A 14,844-nucleotide genomic window follows, 5' to 3' on the forward strand; every position below is an offset into this window, starting at 1 on the left:
CAAAAATGTTTGATTTAAAAAATATAAAATTTGTTTATAATGTGTCGGATGTGTCAAAAATAGCGGGTAGGCTAGTTAGATAGAGCTATACAGAATATTAATTTCAATAAAAAAAAATTACAAAACTTTTTATTTGGCTGAAATCAAAAACAAAAAATGTTAACTCCGTACAGGTACGCCTCTTTTTATACGTTAAGAAAAATATTAACCAAAAATATGATCATTGTAACATTACTAAATGTTGCCAAATGTTGCAGCACTTTTAAACTGGTGTTTTTAACTCATTTTAAAAACCAAAGAAAATATTTTCCTGCAATTCTTTTTGAAAAATTAGATAATAAATCAAATAAACATAAAAATAAATCATTAAAAACAAAGTCAGCTGGTCTACTGCTCCTATAATTTCACAATAAACTATATATTTTTGCAACTTTTACGAGCTGCTCCATCTTAAATAAGGAGCAATGATTTTTTTTATTAATTTTTAGCGATCAATAAGGCCACTGGTATCCACTCTCAAAAGCGTATCTTGTAAGGTATTCGACATATTTTAACCATAGGTAAGGTGATCCAGATTTTTTATTTTTTTTAACGTTTTATTATAGAATTATTAACCACCAAAAATTACCTAAAAATACAAATAATATTTTTTATTTTTCAAATAACGTATCAAATTTGGTATACATTCGTTGACATAGATAATCATTCAATAGTGCAAATTACAAGGTTGCGGAACATTGTTAGAGAAGGCTGCAAGGGCCTCTTTGGCATAAGTTGTCTCATAACTTTGTATCACAACTTAGTTTGGCTTTGGTATTACTAGCATTTGAAAGCCCACTTAATTTAGAAATTTTTTTGTCTGTTGTAAATGTTTTGTAAAATGTAACGTTTTCGAGTAAAATAATAAAATGTGAAAATATGCAGTTAGTATTAACTCATACATAACAGTGTTTTTAAACTACACGGCTTAAATTTCAAACTTGTCAAATACGCAAAAAATATTGTAATCTCTATGGTATTACAAAATGTACTCTTCGGTCAATAAAACCTGTTTTTTTCAAAATGAAATGAGGCTTATTTATAAAATGGTTACTCATTAGTAAAATGGACAGGTATAACGAAACAAATTGTAATAAAGTTGGAAAACGTCTGACAGTGACATTTGGACAGGTTTGAAATCTAAATCGTTTTGTTTAAAAACATTGTTGTATGGGTTGATATCGACTACTTTTGGTTCACTTTCATAAAAACTAGAGTTCCTTTATTGGGAGAGTTTGACTGACCGTCAAACCGAGCCTGTGGATAAGGTATATATTTCTATCCTTTTTTATTAAAATTTTTGTTAGTAACTTATGTCAGAGGTTTATGTCAAAAATAATCTCAAGGTTATCATTTTTGTCAAATGCATAAAATTACATAATTTTACGTCAAATTTAACCAGGGACGTAGGAAACGTAGGAATTTTGGGATTACTATTTAAAAAAACAAAATAATATAATACCTACAAATATTAATGTTCACATTTCTGAAACTTGCCGATATTTATTTTAATATTAAATACATAACTTAAAACATACTTCAATGCTAAAAATGCTTTTCTTTCAATCACAATTTTTAGTTAAACATCTTGTCCCAAAAATTGGTCATCAAGAACCCTTCATATTTCACGTCGTCTTTTAAAATTTCTCAAAAAATTATATTGAAGGTCTTCTCGTGTGAAAAACGTAACAAAATCGTGAATTCCAATAACTTTATAATTTGAAACAGGTTTTAAAGTTCACATAAATGCTAAAGGCGGCCAAGCAGCGACAGGTTCAACTTTTCTAAAAATTAGAACCAATTTTGGGTTCAAGTACCTACGTATTTTGTAAATGCATAGACAAATTCCCAAAATCTCATAGATTTTGTACATAACATTTTTTAGACAATCCACTTTTCCAAATGCTTGTTAATAATAAACGTAAAACTTGTCAGGAAAGGTTCAATTCTCTCTTTTTCGTCGACGATTACTATTTCTTAAAGTTAAGGGAAAGATGTTTATGATGAAGAGTTTAGACGTAAAATTCTTATACTTACAAAGAAATCTCTTTTAAAATTTAGAGTTCATATCAAGAAAAACAGTGAATTGACGACGGTTACCAGGCTAAATCATTTCTAAACGCAGTGAGTCGACGAAAAAGGGAAACATTTTTTGACAAATTTATTTGACTTTTCGCCAAATTTGAAGTGTAACACCACTGATTTCTATCCCAATTTGTTTTTTTACACATTCCAACGGAGTATATGAAATAAAATTTCGAAAATTGACATTCAGTGTCCCAACTCTCCCAATATAGGAACTCTAATAATGACAACTTATATAAAAGTTAATGCCAAAAGTACGCTATTTGCACCACAATGGTTTTTATGAAAGTGAACCGACTGTATATATTTTCACATTTTATTATTTTACTCGAAAACGGTAAATTTAACAAAAAAATTACAAGAAGCATAAAAGTTTCTAACTGCAATAATGCTTTCAAACTCAAGTAACAAAAAGATCAAATTAATTGTTGCTACAAAGTTATGAAACAATTGGTGTCAAGGAGGCCTCCATAGCACTCTTTAACAATTCCTAAACCTTACAATTTGCACTATTTAATGATCATCTGTGACAACGACTGTATACTAAATTTTATAAAAATTGGTTAAGTAGTTTTAAAGATAAAAAATATATTTTGTAATTTTTGGGGTTATTCTTGGAGGCTAATAATTCCATACTTAAATGTTTTTAGAAAAAAATAAAATATAGGACACTGTTTTTCTTATGCTTAAGCTAAGGTTAAAATATGTGCACTATCTCGCAGAACGTACTGTATGTACAGGGTGTCTCAGCTGAGAGTTTCGAGCCTCATATCTCAGATATTTGTCAACGGATTTTTTTGAAATTTAAAATGCAGATATTTTAGAAGATAAAGATTAAAATTCAATTAATGTAACAACTCAAGTTTAAAAAACGTTATTTTTACATGCCTTTTTAAAATGTTAAGCCTTTTAAGACTTATATTAAAAAATGTATCGTCACTGAAAAATGCTGTCAAAAAAAACTCTTTCGCGGAAAACGTCTGTTTCGCGAGAAAAATTAGAAACAAACTGTTAAACGTAGGTACAGATGCAAAAGCGTAGATCTCTATGAGACAAATGAGCACTACCTTTGAATTTTGGTCAATCCTACTCGCAGAAACATAAATGTCACACAAGGGACATTTCACAATTATCTCTCAACCATACAAAGTTAAAAAACAATATTTTTGACTTAATTTTGGTACTGGATGCTTTAATTCTTTCAAAAAGGACTAAAAGACTGAACAACAACTGAAAAATTCTAGACATTTGAACATTCACGACTTTGGAAATGTTTCGTACACTGCTGATTGGATTCTCTTCAAATGCTTGAATTACAGCCCCAACTATTGGTTGGTTTCCAGTGACGTGTTTTGTCCTCACTCGAGTTAGTTCAGGTACGCTTCCTGTGTCTTCAAATTATTGACGATTCTTTGAACTTTGAACTTTAAATTTCATAAATAAAAAAGTCCAACGACACTTTCCATAGGCGAATATTGGTTCCTTTTTCAACAACACAGAAACTTTTGCCACTGTTGTTGGTTTTTCAAGTAATTTCACCAAATTAAAACATTTTTGCTTTTCTGACAGCGCGCACACTTTTGACAGTTTTTTTCAGTGGTACACATTAGAGTTCCTATTCGGAAGAAAAATTACCGTTGGGGGCGCCACTGAGCTAGGTCGAAAACAGTAACCATAAATGGCGGGAAAATGTTTATTCGGATATTTTGAGGGTTGTACGAATTTTGAGGCTTCACAATTATTGCATTGCCTATGCGGAATGACTATTGTATCTTTGGAGCAAGAAACGAATGTTGACAAATTAGAGATGACGGGGAAAACACGAATAACGAATGATTGTTTGGTTCACTTTCTTTATTGGAAAATTATTACAAAAACATTGAAAAGCCTACCTTTTGGCATAATTTACGTTTAAATGTATCAGCAGTTGTTGATCTTTATTGTAGTTTTGTAGATTTACCGTAGCATTTCATGCTTTTTTCAGTGGAAAATTCTAACCTAAAATTCACACACTTCACTAATTTATTGGTTTCTTGAGCCAAACTTTGTGTTCGCTGTGATCGATTACTTATAATCATTAATTAGACAACTGTTTGATAACACTTTGTAATCAAAATTTAAATATTTTTCCCTTTTTATCCACTTTCAAGTTCCAACAATAAACACTTTATACCGCGAAAAACTACAGAACCAAAGTCAACGCTAGTATTTACCACCACGTACTTTTAAAGTGATTCTCTCCAATGTAAGCAATTAACACTATACACGCAAAATTGTTAAACTATTTATTAGATGTCAATTAAATGTGGAATTACGAAAATTTCGTTACTGTTTTCGACATAGTTCAAAAGTCATCACCAGAGGGCGTCTAGTTAATTTTATTTCCGAATATTGGGAGAGTTGGGACACTGAATGTCAATTTTCGAAATTTTGTTTCATATACGTCGGTTGGAGTGTGTAAAAAACAAATTGGGACAGAAATCAGTGGTGTTACACTTGAAATTTGGCGAAAAGTTAAATAAATTTGTCAAAAAATCTTTCCATTTTTCGTAGACTAACTGCGTTTAGAAATGTTTTTTTTTATATGAACTCCAAATTTTAAAAGAGATTTTTTTATAAGTACAAGAATTTTACGCTAAACTCTTCATCACAAACATTTTTTTCTTAACTTTAAGAAATGGTAATCAGCGATGAAAGAGAAAGAAATTGAAAGTTTCCTGCCAAGTTTTACGTTTATTATTAACAAGCATTTGGAAAAGTGGATTGTCTAAATAATGTTATGTAAAAAATCTATGAGATTTTGGGAATTTGTCTATGCATTTATAAAATACGTAGGTACTTGAACCTAAAATTGGTTTTAATTTTTAGGAAAGCTGAACCTGTCGCTGCTTGGCCGCCTTTAGCATCTACGTGAACTTTAGATTCTGTTTCAAATTATAAAATTATTGAGAATTCACGATTTTGTTACATTTTTCATACGAGAACACTTTCAATATCATTTTTTAGAAAATGTAAAAAGACGACAAGGAATATGAAGGGTTCTTGATGACCAATTTTTGGGACGAGATGTTTAACTAAAAATTGTGACTGAAAGAAAAGCATTTTTAGCATTGAAGTATGTTTCAAGTTATGTATTTAATAATAAAATAAATATCGAAAAATTTCAGAAATGTGAACATTAATATTTGTAGGTATTATATTATTTTGTTTTTTTAAATAGTAATCCCAAAATTCCTACGTTTCCTACGTCCCTGGTTAAATTTGACGTAAAATTATGTAATTTTATGCATTTGACAAAAATGATAACCTTGAGATTATTTTTGACATAAACCTCTGACATAAGTTACTAACAAAAATTTTAATAAAAAAGGATAGAAATATATACCTTATCCACAGGCTCGGTTTGACGGTCAGTCAAACTCTCCCAATAAAGGAACTCTAGTTTTTATGAAAGTGAACCAAAAGTAGTCGATATCAACCCATACAACAATGTTTTTAAACAAAACGATTTAGATTTCAAACCTGTCCAAATGTCACTGTCAGACGTTTTCCAACTTTATTACAATTTGTTTCGTTATACCTGTCCATTTTACTAATGAGTAACCATTTTATAAATAAGCCTCATTTCATTTTGAAAAAAACAGGTTTTATTGAGGTATTCAATTATTTTCTTTTTTTAAATAGTAATCCCAAAATTTCTACGTTTTCTACGACTCTGGTTAAATTTGACGTAAAATAATGTCATTTTATGCCTTTGACAAAAACTATAACCTTGAAATTATTTTCGACATAAACCTCTGATATAAGTTACTAACAAAAATTTTAATAAAAAAGGATAGAAATATATACCTTATCCACATAATATAAAATTGGCTCGGTTTGACGTTCAGTGTCCCAACTCTCCCAATAAAGGAACTCTAGTACACATAATGTCGCATATAAATGCTTCATCAATTGTTTCAAAAGGTGACTGCCCAAATTACTATCAAAATTTGGATTAAGTTTTTAACAACAAAATTTAATTTTTTTCTTGGATTAGCCGAACGATTTGGTTAATGTTTTGTGTGGCCATTAATTTTTCGGGGTTTAATGATCCAACGGTAATTTGGCTTAATTTTAAATAAAAGAAATGTGTTTTACAATTTCATTTTTTAATTTTAGGTTATTTGTCCCTAATTGAAGAAAATAAATAAAATATGTGCATTCTAAATTTCATAACAATCCGTTGACAAATGACTGAGGTATTAAGCTCGAAATTCTTAGCTGAGACACGTTGTATACTATAGAAAATAACTGAGCTACAGAAGACGGAAGTCGTGCTGAACCACCCTGTATTCGATTTAGATATTATTTTATAAAAGTTGCCAAAAACGATAGTTTCATCTGCGAGCGCGTTTTAAATTTGGTGGATGCGCCGGGCGATTTTCGCTCTGAATGGATAGTTGCGCGCTCCGGTGTCCGGAGTCCAGTCCGGTGACAAAGGGTGGTATTTAGGGCGCAGGACAGCGCCACGCCAGGCCGATGAGGCGGTCGTTGCGCGATCACAGCACGCATTTTCGCGTTCGGAAAGCGTCGTCGTCGATCGCTGCCGAGTGCTGCTTCTAACCCAGAAAGTACGGGTGCGGACCTTTGAAACGTCGTGCAAAAGGTGAATTAACGCAAAAATGAGGTGCTGCGAGCCGTAGGCGAAGTGCCCCAGTTTGCCGTGCTCCCAGTGGAAGTGCTTTCGAGGATGACGGCGGCCACCGGACGCGGCCAGGGCTGCTGCTTCACTCAAGTCCCGACCACACAGTAACACAAAATGGAGGCATGCTGCTGTAGGCCCACTCTGACGAATCAGGTTAGCTAGGGCATTGATTCGATCAAGCGATTGATAACTCCGGGATCTCGAACCGGAGTTTCCGGGCCGAAAGGACACACTTGATTTTTCACACCATCGCCACAACTCACTTGATTCCCGTGACCCATATTTTGGCCTGCTGCATCTCTGGTTTTTATTTAGTTCATTGCGAGTTTAGACTATTTTGAGCTAAAAAACTGAATTTTCCAGCTATGATTAAGACTATTTGGATTTCTGTTTTTTCATTTGCTTTATATTTTTTCAGCTGATATGACATTTCATTGTTTGATATATCTACTTGCAATCAAAGGTATAGTATTGGAGCTAAAGTAGTTACAAAATTATTAGGATCTGATTCATTACTGTCTTTGTTTTCACAAAAGAGTTTGTAAAACACATTATGGGCCTCTGAGAATGTTTATTTATTTATTAATTTATTTACCGAATACAATTAAATACAAGAAATGTAATGTAATTATAATAATACTTGAAACGGGGGACGAGAAACAAATATAATAAAACAAAACAAAAAAAGTAAAAAAAAACAAAAAATTCGAAATAGGGGATCTCCGAAATTAAAAGATTTGGATGAAAATGTGTGACACATTCTCGGGTCCGTTTTTTGAGAAAATAGTTTTGGTCCAAACCGCATCTCGGTATCGTTCGTCTTTTCTTTTCGACCAATAAACAAAATTCATATCTTATTATAAACGAAACACATTTGAAACAAAAACATTATAAGGCACTTTTCTACATAGATTTTTATAATGTAACGACATAAAGTTTTTTTTAATAGGAATTATAGTTGGCAATGACATTTTCAAAGAGCTTATTTTTTTTAAACTAAAAACAATGTAAATACACTTTGATATTTTTATATACTTTTGATAAAAAATATATTTAAAATATTTAAAAGTAGTTGGCCATGGAAAAATTATTTCACATAAAAGGTGTGAATAATTTAGAAAATTTTGTAAACGGTTATTAAAGTAAAAAATGTGAAATTATCAAAATGACCTATGTTAAAGTTATCTTCAATTGAACAAATATACGATCGTCGCAGATTTACCTAAAAACCTTAGTTAAGTAAACCTTGGTAAACTGCACTGAAGATGACGTTGATAATGTTATGAATTTTTTTACCGCAGATGGGATTTGATTTTTGTGTTTGGATTGACATTTTTTGTAAAATAAAATTTTATTGACAGGCAATAGTACAATTAATAAAATTTTTCTTTTTCCGACTATGAAAGTTTGCGTTTTAAATATAAAAACAAATATTTTTATTAATCGTAAAAATTTGACCTAAAAATAATTTATTATGCAGTTTTTGAGTGAATAGGTGTTTAAAAAATTTTTAAATTATAAATACTTAGGGTAGTATATTTTTCAAGTCTTTGACTTTAAAAGTTAATTGCAGCAACAATACACATTGTTCAAGAGCATTGTCGTTACCATGGTAATTCTACCGTAATCATAGCAATTCCATCAAAAATTATTTGTTGTTAAAATTTTAGTTTTTTATTATTATAAAAATGACAAATAATGGCCTAAATGTAGTTGTTAAAAAATTTTACTTTTCGACTACTAAAACAATCGTAAATATTTTTTTTAATGTTTAAAGTTAAATATCTTTTGAGTAATCAGCAAGCGATACTTGTCTGTTAATGTTTTTAGAGAGACAATTTAAAAATCTTTTAAGTGCAAAAATAAACAATTGGTGTTTTTAAAATTCCCAAGTTATTCAACTTAAAAAAATTCCTCATTCTTTTATCTTCTTGATTGCAGTAGGCTGAAAAAAATTATTTCTTTTAAATTTGAATTTTCTTCTTTAAAATGGTGAAAGACATGCTTTTGTAGAATTCATGGTTTTTAGGTAATAATTTTTTAAGAGAATCTTGTTTTCGTCAAAAAAATTAAATTATTTCAAAAACTAAGCAAAATCGACCAATAACAAATTAGTTCAAAATTATGAAGGTAAAAAGCTACATCCAAAAATACAAAAAAGTAGGGTCTTTTATTTGAAAAATCATTACTCTAGTGTTTTTTAAATATTACGTACAGGGTGTATCAGAACTCACTCTCCACCGGAGAAGTGCTAGTGGTAACAACATAGAGATGGCAAAAATGCAAAAAAATGTAGGTCTTTTATTCTTAGTTTGCGAGATAGAGAGATCTCAAAATGACCAATCCCAGAAGCTCTCTCCCAGGTGTACTGCATACAGTAGATGCGTTACTAAGGAATAAAAAATAATTCAAGTGCCCACTTTTATTGTCCGTTCTACCTATTTTTGTTTTCCTAGCAACGTGTTTTGTACCCCTGATCCTCCATAGCAAGGCCTTTTGTGATTGGGTATTTTCAAACGTTCTTATCTCCCAAACGCAAAGAGTTAGAATTTTTTTATAAAGGAACTTTAGCATCAGAATTGCCTAAACTATACGCACATTTCCGGTGGGGAGTGAGTTCTGATACAGGCTGTATACCGGGTGCTTAAAAACCGGCGCACCAACTCAATGGAGTGTGGTAAAGAATTGCTTACATAAAAAGGTAAAAATAGTAAAAAAATTCTTTGTATTTAAGGTATTGATAAATAACGAATTTTAAATAAATGATATGTGGCAACGTTGTCTAACAGTCGCGATCGTAATAGAATTTGATCAACAATAAAAATAAATTATTTTTAAAACGGTTGTTGGCACATCTACAAATTGTGATTTTTTTGATGAATTTTAATTTTTTTAAATTAAAAAAACTGCTAAAGTTTGGTGGTAAATTTAAAAATAGTTTTTCATCGTTGTGTTAGGGAACGATTACTTAGTGTGAAACATAAAAACATTAAAAAATAATGAAAACTGAAGAAGTTATCAAAATAAGTTTGTAGCTCTAGATTTTTTAAAATATGACTTAAGGAATTTTTTCAAGATTTTTCCCGTGATCTACACATGCTTCTCAACAACGTACCACTGAGTTGGTGCGCCAGTTTTTGAGCAGCCTGTATATACCGCAATATTTTTAAAATATGCAGCCAAAACGCAGCTATAATCTAAAAAAAAGAAAAAGTTAATATCTTTAATAATAATAAACAAGATATGGAGTTCTGTCACAGCCTGATTTATCTATGTAATTATACACGCTGTTTGTGGATTGCGCTCACAAATTTTAACCACTAATAGATCTCGTCAAAGAAACAACTTATATAATTGTGAGCGCAATCCACAAACACCCTGTATATTTTAATAAACTAGTTTAGTACTTTATATTTTGTCAATCGGTTAGAACGAACAATCGGTTATAAAATAAATAACGAACAAATTCTGATGTACCTGATGTAACTGAGTTCCACTGTATTTACAAATTTTTTTTGTTGCTAACATTTTAAGCCTTCTCTTTAATACCTGAATTTTAAATTACAAAAATTATTTTAAAACACGTTTCCGACTACAATAGCACTTACGCGAAAATGCTTAAAGTTCTTCGGTGTCTAGGTATGCAACTCGCATACGCTTGTAGCATAACGACAGCCGTCGAACTTTAAGCTTGTGTTTTCGCGCTCGTATTATTAATAATTATTTAAATGACTTGTTTATGTACTTACTTAAAATTGTGTGAGAAAAAGCCTTTTAATTTTTCTGCAAAAACTGTTTAAAAAAGCAATTTAAAATGCCCATTTAATTTTTTGCGAATAAATATTAATTGATATTAATCCACTGCATCACCTAAATAATTTTTGAGAACACTGTTTCAGAAATTTGTTACAATATAAACTTATTTTTTTTTAATCAAATAGTCTTTATTTTGAAGCGTTTTTGGTCGATTTTGTTTGGTTATCAAATTTTTATTTTTTGTGTCGCAATTAAGAACGTAGACAAATAAAATAAATGAAACACATTATATTTTGTTTCTGTTTATCAAAGATTATCAAATCGTCTATCTGAGGACATAAAGTTTGAAATGGTCTAAAAAAGTTAAAGAGGTAAATATATTAGACTTCAAATTATTTTTAAAATATTTTGTTCTAATAAACAAATATTGGGTTAAGAGTATTGGGGTTTCAAAAATTAAGAATATTTAACCTTTAAGAAACTAACTTCTTGACTTCAACTCTGAAAAAAAACACTAGCTAACGGAAGCTTATATTTTCTTTTTTAAGCTAACTCAATTTATTTGTTTTTATTATTTTTTGTTTCAGCGTTACGAACATTTAATTGTGTTCTCAAAAAAAATAATAAAAATAATTGTTTAGATCCTGGGACTCTCTAATTGTCTAACATATACTCTTGAATATTTAAATTTATTGATAATATCTACGACAGCACCTGAATTAAATAAATACATACCTATTTTTTTAATGGAACAGCTTTTATTTTTATGCACTTTTTTCGGTCGATTTTGTATAGTTTCTGAAATATTTTTTTTCCTTCCTTTAAGTGAATTTAAAATCAGTGAATTGTGTTCAGATCAGTTTTAAGAGTAATATAAAAAATAATAGTAATTTATTACCGGTTTACAAAAAATATAAAACAAACTAATACAAAGCCATGAAGAAAATGTTCATAAAAACCGGTTAATACATTTAATTCTAGCTTCAAACATCAAACACATTTAACAAGTTTTTTATGGGATTCTAGTTTTTTATGGGATTTTATTTTTTTAAATCAAATTGAAATCTAGATTCAGATTTGATTCAAATTGGCACTGTTATTTTTATGACCTATATTTTATCGTTCTGCATATCTAGTTTTTATGTCATTTCGATATTATAGCAGTTCGAGCTGAAAAAATTTTAGACTGCATTTTGGAGCTCTTGACCCAATTATTTTAAATCTTTGCACTTTTTGCTTAATTTGGTATTATTTTATGGTTTGATAGGGATAGGACTGTTTGTACAGAATGAAGCAAAGGTGTCAGGCTAACGTTGAAAAAAGACGTTCAGTTAAGCATAAAACAAATTATTTTTTTTAAGCAACTTCTACAAATCTACGGGTCATGAAATCGTAACTACGATGTTTTTTCTTTTTATTTTAATATTTTATGTCACAACTGAAAGTTTAATACTTTTTGCTTTCGCTTAATTTGCTTTTCTTTATCATGGTACATCGTTTTGATAAGAATTTGCTCTTGGATGGCAAGAAAAGAAGAAAAGGTTCGAATTTTTGTTTGTGTTGATATAAACAGTGGTACTAAATTTGGTATTGATCGTTTCATCTTTTTTACTAAATATCCCAAATATTAATTTTTGTCGTAAGTATTCTTGACATGAAACTATTATTTAAGTTTTTTGTAGTTTATGCTTAATTCTTGAAAGAAAAGTAAACAACACTACGTTATTTTATTACTTTAACTAAAAAATGCTTTTGATAAAAAATGGATTTGACGTTTGTCGCATGTGCATATAACTTACCTCTAGGCATATTATCTCTTCGTTATCTCCTTGTCGTGTATCAAATTAAAGCGATATTATTATCTCTATTATCGTTATACAAACGTTTCAAGGTGTTTTAGCTTTTTGGATTTGAACTCGCGTGTATTAACTTTTATCATTATGGGAAAACAGAAGTCCGAAATTTAACAAAATAAAAAAATGAATTACTTTCTGTATTATTACACAGAATTCATCGTTTGCTATTAAATACTTTCGTTATTTTCTTTTCAAGGTATCTGAATGTTTGTGGGATTTTTTCACATTTAAACAAATTAAATTAAAAAAAGTATAATATATAATAATAACATACTAGTGTTCCGTCTAAACCACACATTAGAAGTATTGGTATTTCTAATAATGATAGTAATCTGACAATTTGTATACAATTATAATCTCTTAGGTCTTGTCCAATGAAAATATTTTTAAGCTAGTGACACCGGAAGTCGCTATCAACTTTCTTATATTAAATAAAAAAATATATTTTTAATGCGATTTTGGATTACTAGAGTTATTTTAAGGTAGTTTTTATAAGCTGTCCCTATATTTAAATTTAGCCGTTTACGATATATTCAGGGTTTTTAATTTCTTTTTTGAATTGGCACCTTCCAGTTCAAATATCGATGCAATACAATACAATATTTAAAAATTTGGAAATATTTTTTAGCTTACTTGAAAGAAGAAGCCTAGATCTTTCCTTTGGTGTTTTCAAATTTCTAAAAACGAATAACAAACTCCAAATCTCAAAAGTTAAAGTTTTCAGAACTTTAAGCACTCATAACCCAATTTTTTTAAATGAAATGCTACAAGTTTTATTTTATTAAATCGTAGAGAATTTATTTCTGCAACGATCTGTACTAGCATTCCTTATACTTATGTTTAATAGTTTTCAGGTTACAATAACTTTTTTTGGGATTGAGAAATTCAGTACCCATAGGCATTTTCTTATAGGTTGCTATGGAAACGAAAGAAAAAATATAAGAAATTAAATTTTTTTAAACCAACACTAAATGAATTTATTTTGTTTTCACAGGACGGACAACACAATTTTGAACAGAGATTGTCGTTTGTTAAAATCAGAAATAATTTCATGGCAAACTTTGAAAAACTTTGGCTAGTAAGGAATTTTTTATACAATGTCAAAAAACCAACGTAACTTAAAAATTATCACAGTTAAATACAGGGAATGTAAATGCAGATCGATGGAGAAAAAATTTCTCTCCACCTAGTAAAAAATTGGAACATCCTATTTGAAAAAATTAAAATTTTAATTAAAAATTAAAATGACTTGAAGTTGTTCAAACTTAACCTTAAAATTTTTTGGTCTTCCAATTTTGAACGCACTTTCTCATTTATGATTTCGAAATCTCTAAAACTAGAAGAGTTATCGATTTTTTAAGTGACAGGGGTAAATCCAAAATTTTGCAAAAAATCTTGAATATGTCGAAGACGGTTATACTTAGTTATGGAGAAACTTATAAAAATTCTCTTAAAATAACTCGACTAATCCAAAAACGCGGTGAAAGACATAGCATTCTATTTAAAATAAGAAAGTTGATAGCGACTTTCAGCATAACCGGAAGTGCCGCCATCTTGAAAATATTTTCATTAAGCAGAACTCAAGCTGAGTACCAACTTTCACATAAATATCTTAACTAGAAATTTCAATACTTCTGATGTGGGGTTTAGATATAACAGACTGTATAATAATATAATATGCAATGTGTTCAAAAATAGCTGTACATCAAGTTGACTATGAAATTCAAATTCAATGTGCCGTTTTTTCCAAATGACTATTGTAGTTTCTCTGTGAAATCTTTGACTTAGCTTTTTACTCACTTTTTACATTTTTCGGCGCAGTTGTTTCAGGTGTAAGGTTTGTTTTGTTTCGTGTTTTATATTTTCGTGGTTTTTGTTGTTGTGTATTCTTTCGTTTTTGGATTCGAAGCCTTTTTTTCAATATTTTATTATTTTGACGGATCTGTCATTTTGACGCCATTCACAATTTAAATTAAGCGGCACATTACGTTCAAAGTTCATAGGTAACTTGATTAATAACCATTTTTGAACAGATTGTAATAAATAAATAATTATGGATAAATAATAAAACAAAAATAGTATGTTATTATACAAGTTTTATAAAACGAATGGTTTTGAAGCACGACGAAGGAGACGAGAGTGATATACTATTTGTTTCTACTTTCTATTCTTGTTGTTTGTTTTTGTTTAGTTTAACTTATCAAAATCTATGTCCTCTTAATTTTGTTAATTATTCCGGCTTTATAAATAAACGACTTAAGGCTGTTGACACAACACACTCTAGATTATAGTGATGACTGATGACACCCAGCCCAGCACTGCCAATACAACTCCTAAAAAATTACTAAAAGGAGTTGCACAAAGTTGTTCAGAATGAACAATTTGTGAAACCAAAGTAGAAAAAAATAAATTAAATGCGTA

The 14,844-nt window shown here is 29.7% G+C and overlaps 1 protein-coding gene across 1 annotated transcript in view; it reads left to right on the top strand.

Moving 5' to 3' along the window:
* The first annotated feature begins 6,633 nt into the window (after positions 1-6,633).
* Positions 6,634-14,844, top strand: part of LOC100306946 (cacophony A) — a 157,966-nt gene continuing 149,755 nt past the window's right edge. The window contains exon 1 of the mRNA XM_064357699.1: positions 6,634-6,964. The gene's annotated coding sequence lies outside the window, so the exon portion shown is untranslated. The remainder of the gene's footprint in view (positions 6,965-14,844) is intronic.

Source organism: Tribolium castaneum, chromosome 7, assembly GCF_031307605.1.
Source record: "Tribolium castaneum strain GA2 chromosome 7, icTriCast1.1, whole genome shotgun sequence".
In the NCBI taxonomy this organism is placed as follows: Eukaryota; Metazoa; Arthropoda; class Insecta; order Coleoptera; family Tenebrionidae; genus Tribolium; species Tribolium castaneum.